Source organism: Brassica rapa, chromosome A06 (assembly GCF_000309985.2).
Source record: "Brassica rapa cultivar Chiifu-401-42 chromosome A06, CAAS_Brap_v3.01, whole genome shotgun sequence".
Lineage (NCBI taxonomy): Eukaryota > Viridiplantae > Streptophyta > Magnoliopsida > Brassicales > Brassicaceae > Brassica > Brassica rapa.
Window position 1 is genome coordinate 15937631 of NC_024800.2, and position 15298 is coordinate 15952928.

The window sequence follows — 15298 nt, forward strand, 5'->3', positions numbered from 1 at the left end:
TTTCCTTGGGGCGTTTTTGGCCGAAGATTGATCCATCTTCGTGCGTTTTCGATTCGCAGTTGCAGAAGTCCTGATTTGCCTTAACTTGTGCTCTGCGAGGAAGCATAGCCGCGACTGTTTTTGGCATCCTCAGATAGCCGCGACTCCGCTTGGGGTCGGAAATTTGAGACCCAGATGGTAGGTTGATGGAACTGCTTGCATGGCATTGAGCCATGGAGTTCCCATGATAACGTTGTAGCTAGTGGGATGATCGACTACCGCGAACTCGATGATTTTCGTGATCTCCTTGGCTATGACTGGCAACTAGATTGATCCAAGAGTCATCGATACTTCGCCTGAAAAACCCGTAAGCGGTTTTGGCGTCGGAATTACTTCTCTGAGTTCGATGCTCATCCGCTTGAGAGTGTCGCGGAAGATTACGTTGACCGTGCTTCCCGTGTCGACGAGTACCCTTCCGACTTCTAAGTCTCGTATGACGAGATCTATGACGAGCGGATCGCAGTGAGGTTGATCGATGCCGCCGGCTTCCTCCTTTTCGAAGGTGATCGAGCAATTTTGGCCATCTCGGGGAGAAGACCATGTAGGCCAATTTGCACTCGACTCTGCCTTCCGTTCGTAAGCCTTGATGGCGGACACAGTATCGCTGCAGTATTGTGATCCTCCGATGATCATGTTGACTCTGCGACGATTGTTATCATTCCCCTTGTCGTCCGGCCTCCTACCGCCTTTATCCCAAGGCTGGTTTTGTTGAGGGGATTTTTCAGCGGGAGGATTTCTGTCCGTCTTTGGAGGGCGATCAGAGTCGAGGATGAGATCCTTGACGCTGGTTACTTCCGAGAGCTCTCCAGCGAGTAGCTTCGCGGCCAGCCTTGCTCCCAAGACTTTGCAGTTGGTCGTGGAGTGTCCTCGGGACTGGTGGAACTCGCAGAAGGTGTTTTCGTCATACCTTTGATTGCGGGTCCACGTGTTGCCCGTGGTTCGGCCTTGATCCAAATTGATCGCATAATTATTTGCCCCTTGGAGATCTTTCCCCTCGTGATGGACGTACTTGTCGTTACGAGAGTTTTTCTTTCTCGCTTTCGGATCCACGTCCTTCGAGCATGGTCTTGCCGCCTTATGTTTTTGCGATAAGACTTTAGTTTCTTCCTCGACTATGATGTAGTCCGTTGCTTTGTGGAGGGCGTCCTGGATCGTTCGCGGTTTGTCGAGGGTTATCCACTTTCTGAATTTCAACTTGTACCAGAGCGTCTCTCTCAGCGCGTCAATGGCCACTTTATCGCTTATTCCGCTGATCCTGAACATTATCAGCTTGAACCGGCTGATAAACTCACGGAGGGGTTCGTCTTCCCTCTGGGAGAGACTCAAGAGATCAACATCGGAAGTTTCTCTGTCTATGAACACATAGTATTGTTTGAGAAATTCCGATGCGAGCTGTTGGAAACTCCTAATAGTATTGCGATGAAGGCGTGCAAACCATTCGAGCGCTGCTCCTTCCAGATTTTCGAAGAACAGGCGGCAGTAGCCGGCATCTTTTTTGCCGTTCTTCAGTCTCGCTCTTCCCATCACGATGTGGAAAGCCTGAAGGTGCGCTTTTGGATCGGCCGTACCATCGTACTTCGGTATTTTGATTTTTTCCGGATCGGATACCTTCATGTCCGAAATGCGACTGGTAAAAGGGGTATTCCGAGCTCCTTCCAGCAGTCGATCAATTTCGGGGGCAGCACTAGTAACATGATGGATTTGAGACTTTACGGCTCTTACTTCTGCCGCAGTCTTGGTGATGTAGTCGTGGAGATCGCGGATATCCGACGTCTCGTCAGTAGATTTCTGAGCCTGTCGGCGTTTACTGCGAGCGAGCTCGGTTTGCTTTTTAGCCAGCTCTTCTTGTTCGTTCCAATAGACGATTTCCTCTTCTTCCGTCATTGGTTTGTCGAACGGAGAGCTTTCCCGAGCAGAGCGGCTTCTGGTCCTTCTTGGATGTCTGTCGACGTCCTCGTCGGTGTCGTTGGAGACATCACTAGGATCTAGGTCAATGCCTTCGGCTTCGTTATCCTCCGAATCCTTTGCAGGAGGCGGAGGACTTTCAGGGTTCCCCTTTTCGATGGGAGATTTCTCGCTAGGGTTTTGACCCGAAGGTCGTTCCCACGCGACTCCAGATCTGTCAAGTGGGGTAGCGAAGTCGAGCCTCTTCCCGCGGATTTTGGTGGTTCCGCGGGGACGGATTGCTCGAGTCCTTGCCGTTAAGGTTTCAACCTGTTTGGTCAAGGTACTCATGAGCTTATCTTGTTCTTCCGACCTTTTCTCATAGGTGGCGAACATCTTTTTAAACTCCTCGAGCGCCGCGGCGTTGGCTGGTGCGTTGGCCGCGGATACGTCCGCTGCTGGAGTGTGGAGATTGGTGCCGCAGCCTCCGTTAAGAGGAGTCTGCACATTATCCGCGTCGTTAGTTGACATGTCTGATTGAGCGTGATGTGGCTTTTGCGGGTTAGATTGATCCGTATCCCCCTCCTTCTAGCGCTAAACTGTGGGAACCGAAATTCGCACTGTCGATTTCCGTTTAAATAAGGAAATTAGGAAAATCCTAATTTCCCAGAGGACCCGGATATCTGCTAATACCACACGTCAAGCAATCAGAATACGAGAATAACAACAATAAAAATAAGAAATCGAAAAGAGAGAGCAAAGAAGATCTTATTCCGAATTTGGGTATGAGCGACAACAAGGTATAAGCCTGGGCTCGAGAGCTGTCGGCGAGATTCCTAGTTCTAGCAACCCAAAGACGGCTAAACCTAATTGAGTCGCAGCTCGAAATAACAAAAACGGAAAATTGCCTAAATTGCTCTAAGTGCTAAGTTTTCTCTGAAAAATCATCTCTCCACGCTCCTCGCCTAGGACTCCTTATAAACTAGCTCCAAGGTTGGTTTACGCTTTTACTCTTCTGCCCTTAAGCCGTCATAGCATAAAAATGGAGATTTTTTTTTTCCGATCTTCACAATTATCTTCAAAACTTCCGTATTTATCCGCGGAAATTTGACATTTATCCTTCCTTGCGAACCAAGCGTAAACCGTGTTGTGGTTTACAGGCTTTTGGTTAAGAAATCGTAGGATGGGCCTCGAGTCGTGTTTTATGTCCCTTTGGGCCGTCTTCCGACTCGAAGCGTTTACCACGATTTCTTTCGATAAGGAACAAACTTTCCGCGGTATTAATCCGCAAAGTTTGATCGATGATTTAGAATAGCGGAAAAACTAGACTGAGCTCGCTACGGTCTTCCGGAGATAGCATTGAAGGTTTGACGAGAGTGCATGGACTGGTGTCGTCTCGACGTTTCGGAAGAGCTCGGTCGCTACGGACAGCGTGTATGTGTTGTAGTTACGCAATGACCAAGCTTGGTTCATTTGCTTTGAGCCTTCAAAGATATTTCTTCGTAAAAACTTCGTATTGGTTATTTTTTTACGAAAATTATATTTTTCTTTTTACTATCTTTTTCGGAAATGCGATTTCCGAGAGTTTTCGGGTGATAATTCCGTCGTGACCATTTTTGACCCCAACATTAGACAGTGGTCGTCGCTGTGCAAAAGTAGTAACGTTAGATGTGAGAGGGATGGAGATTGAGATGTTATAGAGGAGAATCCTTTCTTAGAATCATTGCGATGATCCGCAATTCCCAAATTTCTAACTCGGAGGCAGGTGCTAAATTTTCGATATTTTTCATGACTACCTGTAATATAAACCAAAAGTTGGTTTTGATATGGATTTTCGTTTTCCAAAACTATATTTTCTATCAACTTTACTTTATTCATTTTTAAAAGGAAAATTGGGCTAAATAGCTAACAAAACAAAGTATGATTAAATATGAAAAATTGGGATGTATGAAGCCGAAAAAATTATAATTCAGTGTTTGACAAAAAAAACCTAACTTCCTCACATATGTTTTATATTTTGTGTAATAATGCTATTATACCTTCCGATAAAATTGGTGCAACCTGCAAAGAAACAAAAATTTAATTAGTAGTTATTGAATGTGAAAAATAAAATGTGGCCCTTTGTTACTCACACACTCTCATAAAATAAGTTTTTTATTGCTAATATTTAAAAAAAGTAAATAGATTTTTCCGCAGATATGAACGATGAAGACGCTACCCACTGCGTCGAGGAGAAGACCGGTTTAGAAGGCTTTGTCAGTGATGGAAAGAAGAGATTTCTCGGATTTCAAAAGCGACAGTCGCTATGACGCCATAATATGTACATATCTGAATTTTAAGTAAATCTCTATCGCATGTGGGAGAAGATGAGCCGTTATTGTTATTGTGTTCTATTATATTATATTCATATACAATAGAAATGTAAAATAATATGTATTTTTCATATTTTGTTATGTGACGTATTATGTTACTATACTATTTAATCATGTTCCATTCCATTTGACGGTTACTAAAAAGTACTCTATTTTGTTTAGCAATATTGTTTGTAATTATCTTCAGTTCTAACTATCATTACATGTTTTGAACTTGTAAAAATCGTACTATGATCTATATTGTATAGTTTGATATTACATAATGTTATGTACATTTTAGATTCTGATATTTGGGTTTAGGGTTTATATTTGGGTTAGGGTTTAGAGAATAAAGTTTAGGATTTAATATTTAGAAGGTAAGGAAGTATGGTTGGGGTCAGCATTAACTTCTTCCATGTAATAATAGACATTTCACTATTTCACTAATATGTACTTTGTTATTTATTTTGTTCCATTCAATTTCGTCTTAGGGTTTATATTTCGGTTTAGGATTTATATATGGGTAAATGTTTAGTGATTAGAGTTTTGGATTTATTATTTATAAGGTGAGCGGTTGTGGTTGGGGTCAACATTAAATTTTTCCATGTAATCATAGACGTTTCATAATTTCACCAATATGTAATATTGTTATTTATTTTGTTTCATTCTACTTCGGTTTTGGGTTTATATTTGGGTTTAGAGTTTAATGATTAGAGTTTAGTATTTAAGGGTTGGGGTGAGATTGAGATAAGGTTTAGTATCTAGGGGTTGGGATATGTTTAGTATTTAGGGTTATAGGTGGGGTTATAATTCTAGACTACTTTGGTAATATGAAAAAGAACACTCGGTGCATATGTATGTGATCAATAAAGTTATACATGAATGGCTTCTCCTTCTTTTATATGAAATGGTTTTCAGGTGCTCTTGCCCTTATATTATATTGGCCACATTTATCTGGTACCTGTAAAGAGAAAAAATAAAATCGGATACTTTGTGGCATAAATGTTAGAAATTACATTATGTAAAAATTAATGATATTTTCTAATTTGTTGCTGAAATATGGCTAGTTCGCAAATAAGCCCATTAAATATCTAACAAGAAAATGCCTCAATTATTTATGTAATATATACTATATTACCCCTAGTATCTGGTTAATGAAAGATCAAAATACCTTCTTCTTCTTCGATTATCAACTACCACCGCTCTTCTTCTACCCCTACCACCTTGCCCTCCGTCAACGTTACAATACGATCATCACCAACTCCACACTGTGTTTTATATTTATCATCTCCTTAGACACCACCTCTTTTTCCATAATCAATATTCTTTTTACATATTCATTATCGCCACATTCATACTCACATTCATCACTGAGCGACCATCACCATAGACACAACAACTACCTCCAAATCCATAATGTCTCCAACATATATCGTTTTTACCGCTACATATGTCGTCTCCACTTCTGAAATTTACAGACCACGACGACATTACAATCGAAGCGCCCTCGTTTGTACTATGCTATTTGAACAATATGTACTATGATATTTCATTTATTACTATTATATTTTAGTAATGCTTCATATTATGTACTATGTGCATATTTTGATATTTGAGTTAAGGTTTCTATTTTAGGGTTTATATTTCCTTTTAGGGTTTAATGATTAGTGTTTTGGGTTTAGTTTATAGAAGGTTTGGGTTGACGTTGGGATAAGCATTACCTACTTCCATGAAATCATATACATTTCAAAATTTGAATAATATGTACTATGCATAAAAAAATACTAGGAGATTTAATAATGTAAACACTAATAATAAATTTTTCTTTTTTTTTAAAAAAAAATTGTTATTACACAAACTATTTTTTTTTAAAAAGGGTATATACATATTTTTTATTAACATGTGATATCCTAGACCTATGGAAGGAGAGGTATACTTCAAACAATAGTCGGTAACTCTGTCTGTATTTACCAGATTTTTTTAAGTCTTTATCACGATTAGAAACAACATCTTACTACCAATTCACAAAAAGCAAATATATGATATCTATAAGCAAAATCCGATGCCGTAGACAGAAAATAATCGTAGACGAAAGAAAAAATCAGCAAAATCCAACGTATATCACTAGTACTTTATTACTTACCCAAAATAAAGAAACATAATTAATTGTTAAGTAAATATATGTGACTTATTAGTTTACTACTTTTCTTCCGTTTTTGGTTTGTTTGGTCATAATTTATGCAACAGTGATGACATAACAAGCTTTAACGTCTACGAAACGTCAAACTTTTCCGGAAAACGACATAAATACCTAACCCCAAAATCAGGAAGAATTAATTCCGAGCTTGTAGGATTGTTTTACACCTCAATTATATATAATCTAAGACTTGCTGCGTTGGCAAATTAAACTGATTGTAATAGTTTACCATATCAGATATTGTTCTATTTTTTTAGAGAACAATTGGAAATGTAAGATATAAGCTATATATTAAAACTAAAAAATTAAATCATGTTTAGTTCAACCAATGGTTAAATACTTATATATATATATATATACACATATATACATCACAAGAACATTAAATTCATGGTTACAAAGAATCATCTTCGTATGCTCTTTGTACCAATGAATTTACTGTGCTATGAAATAATATATGTAACATCGATCAACTTGTTAAAATTTTGGAACATGATACAAGTATTTGATCATAATGATTACTAGATTTTTACCCGCACGCTCATGCAGGTGTATATTTTTTTCAAAATATGATGCTATTTGATTTTTATGTCACTATTTAAGATTGGACAAAAAACTCGAATTCGAAGAATCGAATCGATCCCAATCCAAATAAGTAGTACTAAATCCGAACCGAAAATGATTAAATATCCGAATTATTCAAAATTTTGGAATTTGAAGCACTGAAATCTAATCCGATCCGAACCGAAGTATTTTGGGTATCCAAAATAGATTTATATACTAATATATATTAATTATTTTTAGATTTAATATATATAAAAACATCCAGAATATATATGATACTTTTAAGTTCACATAAATTCTTGAAATATATACAAATAATCAAACGTAAATATCTTAAATAGTTAAAAAATACTCAAAACTCCAAAAATACTTAAATAATTATTAATTCTCTATCCAAATATTTAAACCAAACCTATTTAAATTGGTTATCCAAATCTGAACCAAATCCTCAAAGATCTGAACTAAACACGAAATTCCAAAAAGACCCGAAAACGGACCCGAACGTCCACCCATAATCACTATTATATATATATATATATATATATATATATATATATATATCCTATATGTGTCATCATAGGTTACAAAATATGTGTTATCATATATTAATCATATTTTATACGTACCATCAAATAAGTTTTCTTATAATTAATAATATTTTAACGTACAATCATATAAATATTCACATATATTATATTTTAAAATTTAATGTGAAATATAAAAACCATAATTTAAGTTGGTATTTGAAATTGGGCTTTGTATTGTATTTTTCTTATATATACTGAAAACATTTTTATAATAGTTATTGGAAAATATGTTAGCAAAAATTAAATTTTGAATATATGTATATTTTTGAATGAATTTTTGATATAAATCAATTTTAAATTATTATTTTGATTTGAATATATATATCAAGTAACATAGACCCATTACTTTTTAAAATAATGTAATGGGCTTCCAATTTTTTTAGTAGCATAATCCTATTATTTTTTTTTCTAATTTACTGCTATCCATGTTTCCAAACAGTACTATTTTTTTAACTACAATCCATATTGCCAAACAATCTCAATGTGTACTTCAACTTTAATAATATAGATGAAACAATATGCATTGACCAAACTACTTAACATAGCTTGAAGAGGAATTGATTGAATTCCATAAAGATTTCAAGCTTTCATGATTTCATGTTACATTCCTCGGGTTATAATGTAATTGTTGATTCTTTAATTAAAACTGCAAGATCTTATAATATGGAACTTTTGTATGTTTTTTGTTTTATTATGGTATTGCTTCTCATACCAACCCTTGTTTAAGTATTAAAATTGTCATTTGTTGTAAAAAAAAATAATGCTATTTTTTTAGAACTTTGCAAATTAAAATTGTAATGATCCGCTCCACTATCAGGGTTCAGGGCGGATGCTACAAAAAACATTGCAAGAACTCAGCCATTACTACACATGGACTCGACCGACTCGACATAACTGACGCCAATTAACCTAGACGTAAGGACCTATGGCTCGTTCACAGACTTCTCACCTCGTATATGCTTATCCCACGAGATCTAATATTATACAACCGTGTCAAGGCTTCCTATGTGACCACCTGCTCGCAGCCCTTTGGGCCCTTTCGGCATTGTCTGCCCCCACAGTCTTGATGATCACATATGCTATAACTCGGCATGACTCAATTTTATGGCACCCTTTACATTACTTCCCGCGGGTACCACATGTTAGGCTATTGTCCCGGGGATACTCATCATTAAATTAAAGTCTCTTTCTAGACGCCACCCATTTTATGTGTCTTAACATCATTCATGTCCATTCATCGTTAACCATTAACTTATCATTAAATTCCTGTGGGTACCTCATGTTAGTTTCTGTTTCGCAGGTACTCTTCAATAGACGCCACCAGTTATCGGTGTCTCATCCAAAGCACTTTACATTCAATAACATCATTTATAACATTCATCTTTCATTTTAATCATTCATTCTCATCTGATACCAATTGTAATGATACCAATTGAAAACTTCATCTAGTAACTTAGGCAAGTAGTTCTTTCTAGAAACTTATCTTTCACCAAACAATCACCATAAGAAGCATAAAAGCAATCACACAAGAAATATCACAAGCCATCATTCGCATCAACATAAGACAGTCCATTAAGTCTTTTTTTTAAACAATGTGAAAGTTCCTATACAACATGAATCATGCATCAAGAAACTTAACTCCCATTATCATCTATCAACCAATCATCAAAAAGGGTCTAACCAATCCTAATTTTAACATCCATCAGTATAGAAGATATGAGAGAATACTGGTTTCGAACACCTCACTTGGAATAGATCTAGAGATAGATATAGAAAACTGGAACAAGAGGAACGAGATCTAGCAAAGGACCACAACACACGACCACCACCACCACCACTCGCGGCCACCGGCGCGGATAGAGAGAGATCCAGCGAGAAGATAGAGAGAGAAACACCGAGAGAGAGAGAGAGAGAGAGAGAGAGAGAGAGAGAGAGAGAGAGAGAGAGAGAGAGAGAGAGAGAGAGAGAGAGAGAGAGAGAGAGAGAGAGAGAGAGAGAGAGAGAGAGAGAGAGAGAGAGAGAGAGAGAGAGAGATGGATTGAGAGAGATAGATGGAGAGAAAAGAGAGGGTAACCTTCATCTAGTAACTTAGGAGATGGAGAGAAGAGAGAGGGTATATAGGTGTTTTTAGATACATTGTAGTTGTTTTGTAGTCTTTTTAGTATTTTTTGGGTTTTGGAGTGATTTGGAGGAAAGTGGTGATTTTGGTGTATTTTGGAGATAAAATGAAAATGACCCGTAGCTGACCATCGAACAGTCCAGCGGTCGATGATTGAAGATGATAATCGATCGACACACACCTCGTGTTGTCGATCGACGGCGAAGCGTGCAAATACCATACTTGGTTCCAGGCGACTTTAAGCGCAAGTCCCACAAGAATTACCAAATTGCCCCTGATGAGTTTCAACCTAATATTTATGTGCTCTGCCATTGTTCTAGGCAACACACGCTTTCATACTGTCTTACACAGTAAAATACTTAGAGTTTTAAGTTTAGAGAGAATATCCAAGAACTCTTTCAGAGATTTGTGATTGGAATTCCAAGTTTTTATACTCATATCTATTTATGCAGTTTATTTATTATCTTGTTATGAATTGCTTTGCTATGTCTGTGTAGTTCTCTTTGTTAGATTTAGGGTTCAGCTATTCGTGAGGGATTAACCCAAAATATAGAACTGCTAAATGTTAGGATATCAATCAATTGAACTGTTCTTTAATGCATGTGTTCTAGAGTAGCTAACTAGGACCTTGCCTATAGATATTAGGGCGGAAGCATGGCATTTGTCTGATCTAGTTTACATTGTGCTAGGATTGCTAGAAACAAGCGACAACTGATTTAGTTTAACCTAGTGAACAAGTCAAACCCGTGCGGTAAAGCTTGCTGGAAGGAACGTCGATCGACAACTCAGTAGTTGCATCGATCGACGGGCTGAAAGGTGTATCGATCGACAATCCATAATTGTTATCAATCGACACTTTCTCAGGACCAACGAGCAACAGCTGAGGTCTTATATCTGGCAATAGATAGTCTAAAAATATGAAAGTTGATCGAATATTCTTTAGTTTGAGTTCTAGAATATCGAACATACACTTAGTCTATATATCCCTATAATCCTGATTGACTGAATATAAACCCTAAGTCTAACACCTTTCATATTTGTTTAAAACCCCCAATCAATCAACCGAGCATTTATCTTGCTCACACCACTGCTATTTACATTTAAACCTGTTAGCCTAGCTTAACCACATAACTACTAGATCTTTTGTGTTCCCTAGCTTCCTATGAATTTGATCCCTAAGTACTACAATTCGACCTCTTATTTCAGAGAGTACAAATCACTCCTTAGGGGTAATTTGAGTGATATCAAATTTGGCGTCGTTGCCGGGGAGCTTCGATCGCCATTAGATCTCATTTAGTTAGGTTTAGTCTAAGTTTTTCTAACTTGCAAAAGACTGATAAATTTTTTTCTTGTCTTTCAGGTGCATGCCCAATAGTACCAGAAGCAACAAGGAACAAACACTACTCTTTTCAGATCCTGGACGTTTAGAACGCTCAATCCGCAAAGAAAAATCCACTGCATTGATCGACAATCGACAACAATACTCGTTCGTCGACCGACACTCGCCTTCCACCATCGACCGAGACTACTCTTTCATCGATAGACACTTCTCACCCAACATTGATCAGCACTCCACATCGGACATTGATCGATAATGAGACGCGAGACATGGTTGCGACTATAGTTCAATCTATCTAAGCGTGTGTTGCCTAGAACAATGGCAGAGCACATAAGTATTAGGTTAAAACTTGTCAGGGGTAATATGGTAATTGTCGTGGGACTTGGGCTTAAAGTCGGCTGGAACCAAATCTGGCCTCTGCGCTTTGTTGTCGATCGGCAACACAAATTGTGTGTCGATCGATTATCGTCTTCAATCATCGACCCGCTGGGCTGTTCGATGTTCAGCTATGGGTCTTTGTCATTTTATCTTGAAAAACACCAAAATCACCACTTTCCTCCAAATCACTCCACAACCTGAAAACATACTAAAAAGACTGCAAAAGAACTATAATGTATTTAGAAAACACCTATATACCATGACTAAAAGTGGGTAAAATCTATGGTATATCAACGGCCCCATACTTGCTCTTGTGCTTGTCCTCATGCAAAACAACGAGCAATCTCTCTGGAAGCGGTTTGAAAACAACACGGACTCACACAATTTAAGAACTTACTATCATCACCTCAACAATATTGCAAACCACATCAAATCAATCTTACCTTTTAGAAGTACTATATATGCAATATCCTAGTTTAGCAACTAATTTCATTCATCCAATAACTTAACTAATCATGTTTGACTAACCCCTCTACTGACCTCATTACATACATATAAATAAAAGGTGTAAGCTTTACCTTGGGAGTATCGATCACTGAACACATAGAATCAACTCAAACAAGTATCTGGGCCTACATGTAACTCTTTTCTGGTTTTCCTTCTCTCTTCTCTCTTCTCTTAATCCAATCTTTTTACTGGGTAAAGTTGTAGGCGAATAATAGGGTCATCGATAATGTATGTACCCCTCGCTTCCAAACAATGGGTGATCATTCTATTAGAGTAGAATAATGGGGTCGCAAGAGACACTCCTACCCCTCTACACCGCAAGAAATCATCTCAATCTTTTGTAAATATATATGCATGCCAAAGAGAGGTGGAAAGAGAACTGGGGACACTAAGTCTAATACCTTCCAGACTTCCATGAGGATTCCGATCCAATGTATACCAAGCCCCATGACAAGAAAGTTGAGCTCAATTAGGTTAGAGGTCATCTTGGTTATTTCAAACATTCTCACCAAGTGTGAATAATTGGCAGGATGATCCACTTTAGCATCTATAGTACATTATGCAGTCAATAAATCTAAGAATGGTGCTAAAGAGTTGTTAGGTAAGTAAGGAAAATTGAAAAACTTCATTGTCCCCTTCTTGACTTATTAAAATTTGTTTGAAAACATTTATAAAATTCATAGGTAAATTAATATCAGTAAACCTCCCAACAGACTTAAATTACACTGTCCCCAGTGTGTATCTAGTCAGAGTTTGGTGAAAACATTAATCATAAGGACAATATGCAACGAGGAAAACGATATACCTGATCGCCAATGTCGATCGGCACATTGAAGTGTACATTGATCGTTTCTGATGTTGTTCTGTCGAACGATGTCGACTAGGTCTCATCGGTCGATGGCGAAGGAATCGTTTCTTCCGGTCTCTTTTTGTTTTTTTTTCTGGTTTTTCTCTTTTTTTTTATAGACTTGCAATAAATTGAATGCAAAAATAAGTAAGCGCAAACTGGCATACGTGGTCTCCTCCCGGGGAGCTTTGATCACCTTATAGATTTAATCTTGTTTAGCTTAGGTTTTCTTCTTAAAAACCACTTTCTGACATAAAATTTTTCTTGTCTTTTCAGGTACATGCCCAACAGTACTAGAAGCAACAAGGAAACTCAAGTGCTATTCTCAACAGATCCTGCAAGTTTGGAACGTCCAATCCGCAAAGGAAGAATTTCCTCATCCACCGACACTCGCTCACCACCGTCGACCGAAGACACTCTTCTTCCATCGACCGACATCTTACATCTGACATCGATCGACCCTTCAGTTCGAACATCAATCGATACTGAGCCGCGAGACATGGTTGTGACCTTGATTCTTGTACATAATGACAAGGGAGACATGTATGACTAGGAGGGTCATCTGTGTAATGCAACAGGTCAGAGGATAGATGCTCAGGGGGCTGTAATCCCTGAATCTGATACTGATGCTACAGAAGCTGCTCAAACTGTAGATGAGGCTGCTCGACCCAGAACATTGGCTGATTACAACTGTCCAGATCAGTTCTACACCAGCATATCAGCCATTCATCCTCCAACCATTCAGAGGGGGAATTTCGAGTTGAAGCCGCAGTACTACACACTCGTGGGACAGACAGCCTACTATGGGTTATTTCACGAGCATCCCATGGACCATCTGGAGAGGTTTGAGGATCTTATATCTGCTATTAAAGTCGAGGGAGTCTCTGAAGACTACCTCCTATGCAAGCTCTTCAAATACTCACTTGCTGGAGATGCTTCGCATTGGCTTAAGCAGTTACCAGCAGGATCTCTCACATCCTGGGGCGACATCAAGAATGCATTCCTATGCAACTTCTTTGATGAGGCGCATGCTGAAGACTTGAGGAGAAAGATCGCTACATTCACCCATGAACCTGCAGAATCATTCAGAAGCTCTTGGATCAGATTCAAGTCTTATCAGAGAGATTTTCCACACCATTGATTCAATGAAGTATAGCGGCTCAGTACTTTCTACAGAGGCATCGCAGTGCAATATCAGATGGCTCTTGATGCTTCCAGCAATGGGAACTTCAACACCAGGAATCAAGAAGAGGCTGTGAGAGTTATTGAAAACATAGCATCCAACAGCAGCACCAAGAACACTGACTTTGAGAGGAAGAGATCTGCAACTATTCTTGGGAATGATCAGATGGATGAAGTGAAGGCAAAGCTGGACAGTGTTCACAAGCTTCTCAGGAGGCAGGTCTGCTTAGTTGAGGATGCAGAGGCTGTAGACACAGAGGGTAGAGCAGAGGTAGAAGACGATGTGAACTTCATTAGTGGAACTAGATTCCAAGGTTCTGGAGTTCGCAGTACCAGAAACCCTACAGCAACAACTACAACAGCAACATTAGGAGCTATGAAAACTCCTACTACCAGAAGCCGCCACCACCACCTACTCAAGAGAACAAGATTGAAGAGATGCTTGATAGGGTTCTTGAGGGACATCAGCGTATGAAGGTTGATTACGCGATTAAGCACACACCAATTAACCTAATGTGCCAACACTACCACGATCGAATGGTATGTCATTGTAGCATTTTAGGATCGAATCCACAAGGAACTAGTGATTTATAACACCAAGAATACACAAACTTTCCTAATCTAAGCAAACAAGAAGATGGATGATTTGTAACAAGCTAATATCCTATAAATATAAACAAGGTGATCTCAAATCCAATCAAGAAATAAGTGCAAGAACTTTCAAATGCTAAGGATGGATTCATGGGTAAGGATAATTGATATAAGGTTATCAATTTTCAATCTAAAGGTGTCAACTTTCAACCAATATATCTACCTTAGGCCTAGACACAATCCTAAACAAACTCTATCCCTAGATGAATGCTCATTTACCTAGATAACTCAAGCATCAAATTCCTTTGGTTGAATGTTATCTAACTAATCATTAATCTCAAGTCTACTAGCCATCTTAACACCTTTAACAACAAATTCCTTTGGTAAAGAATGTTAAAAGCTTAGGAGAGTTGGTTCAGACATTTCATCAAACACCTTCCGGGTATGAAATGCCTAGAGCTCAACTTTAGAGAGGTCAACTCTAGAGTTGCATTAAAAGCACTCTACTAGCAAGGAACAAGATGGATCTATATTAAAACACCTTAGATCTAGCTTAATCACCCTAATCTACCTTAACCCATGAATCCAAAATGTGTCTACTCAATAATCTCCATGAGAAACCTTAAACCCTTGTAAGGATCAAGGCTAATCATGTTAATGAGCAAGAGAAACACAATTATAAGATGAAGTACTTCCTTAGATTATAGAAACAT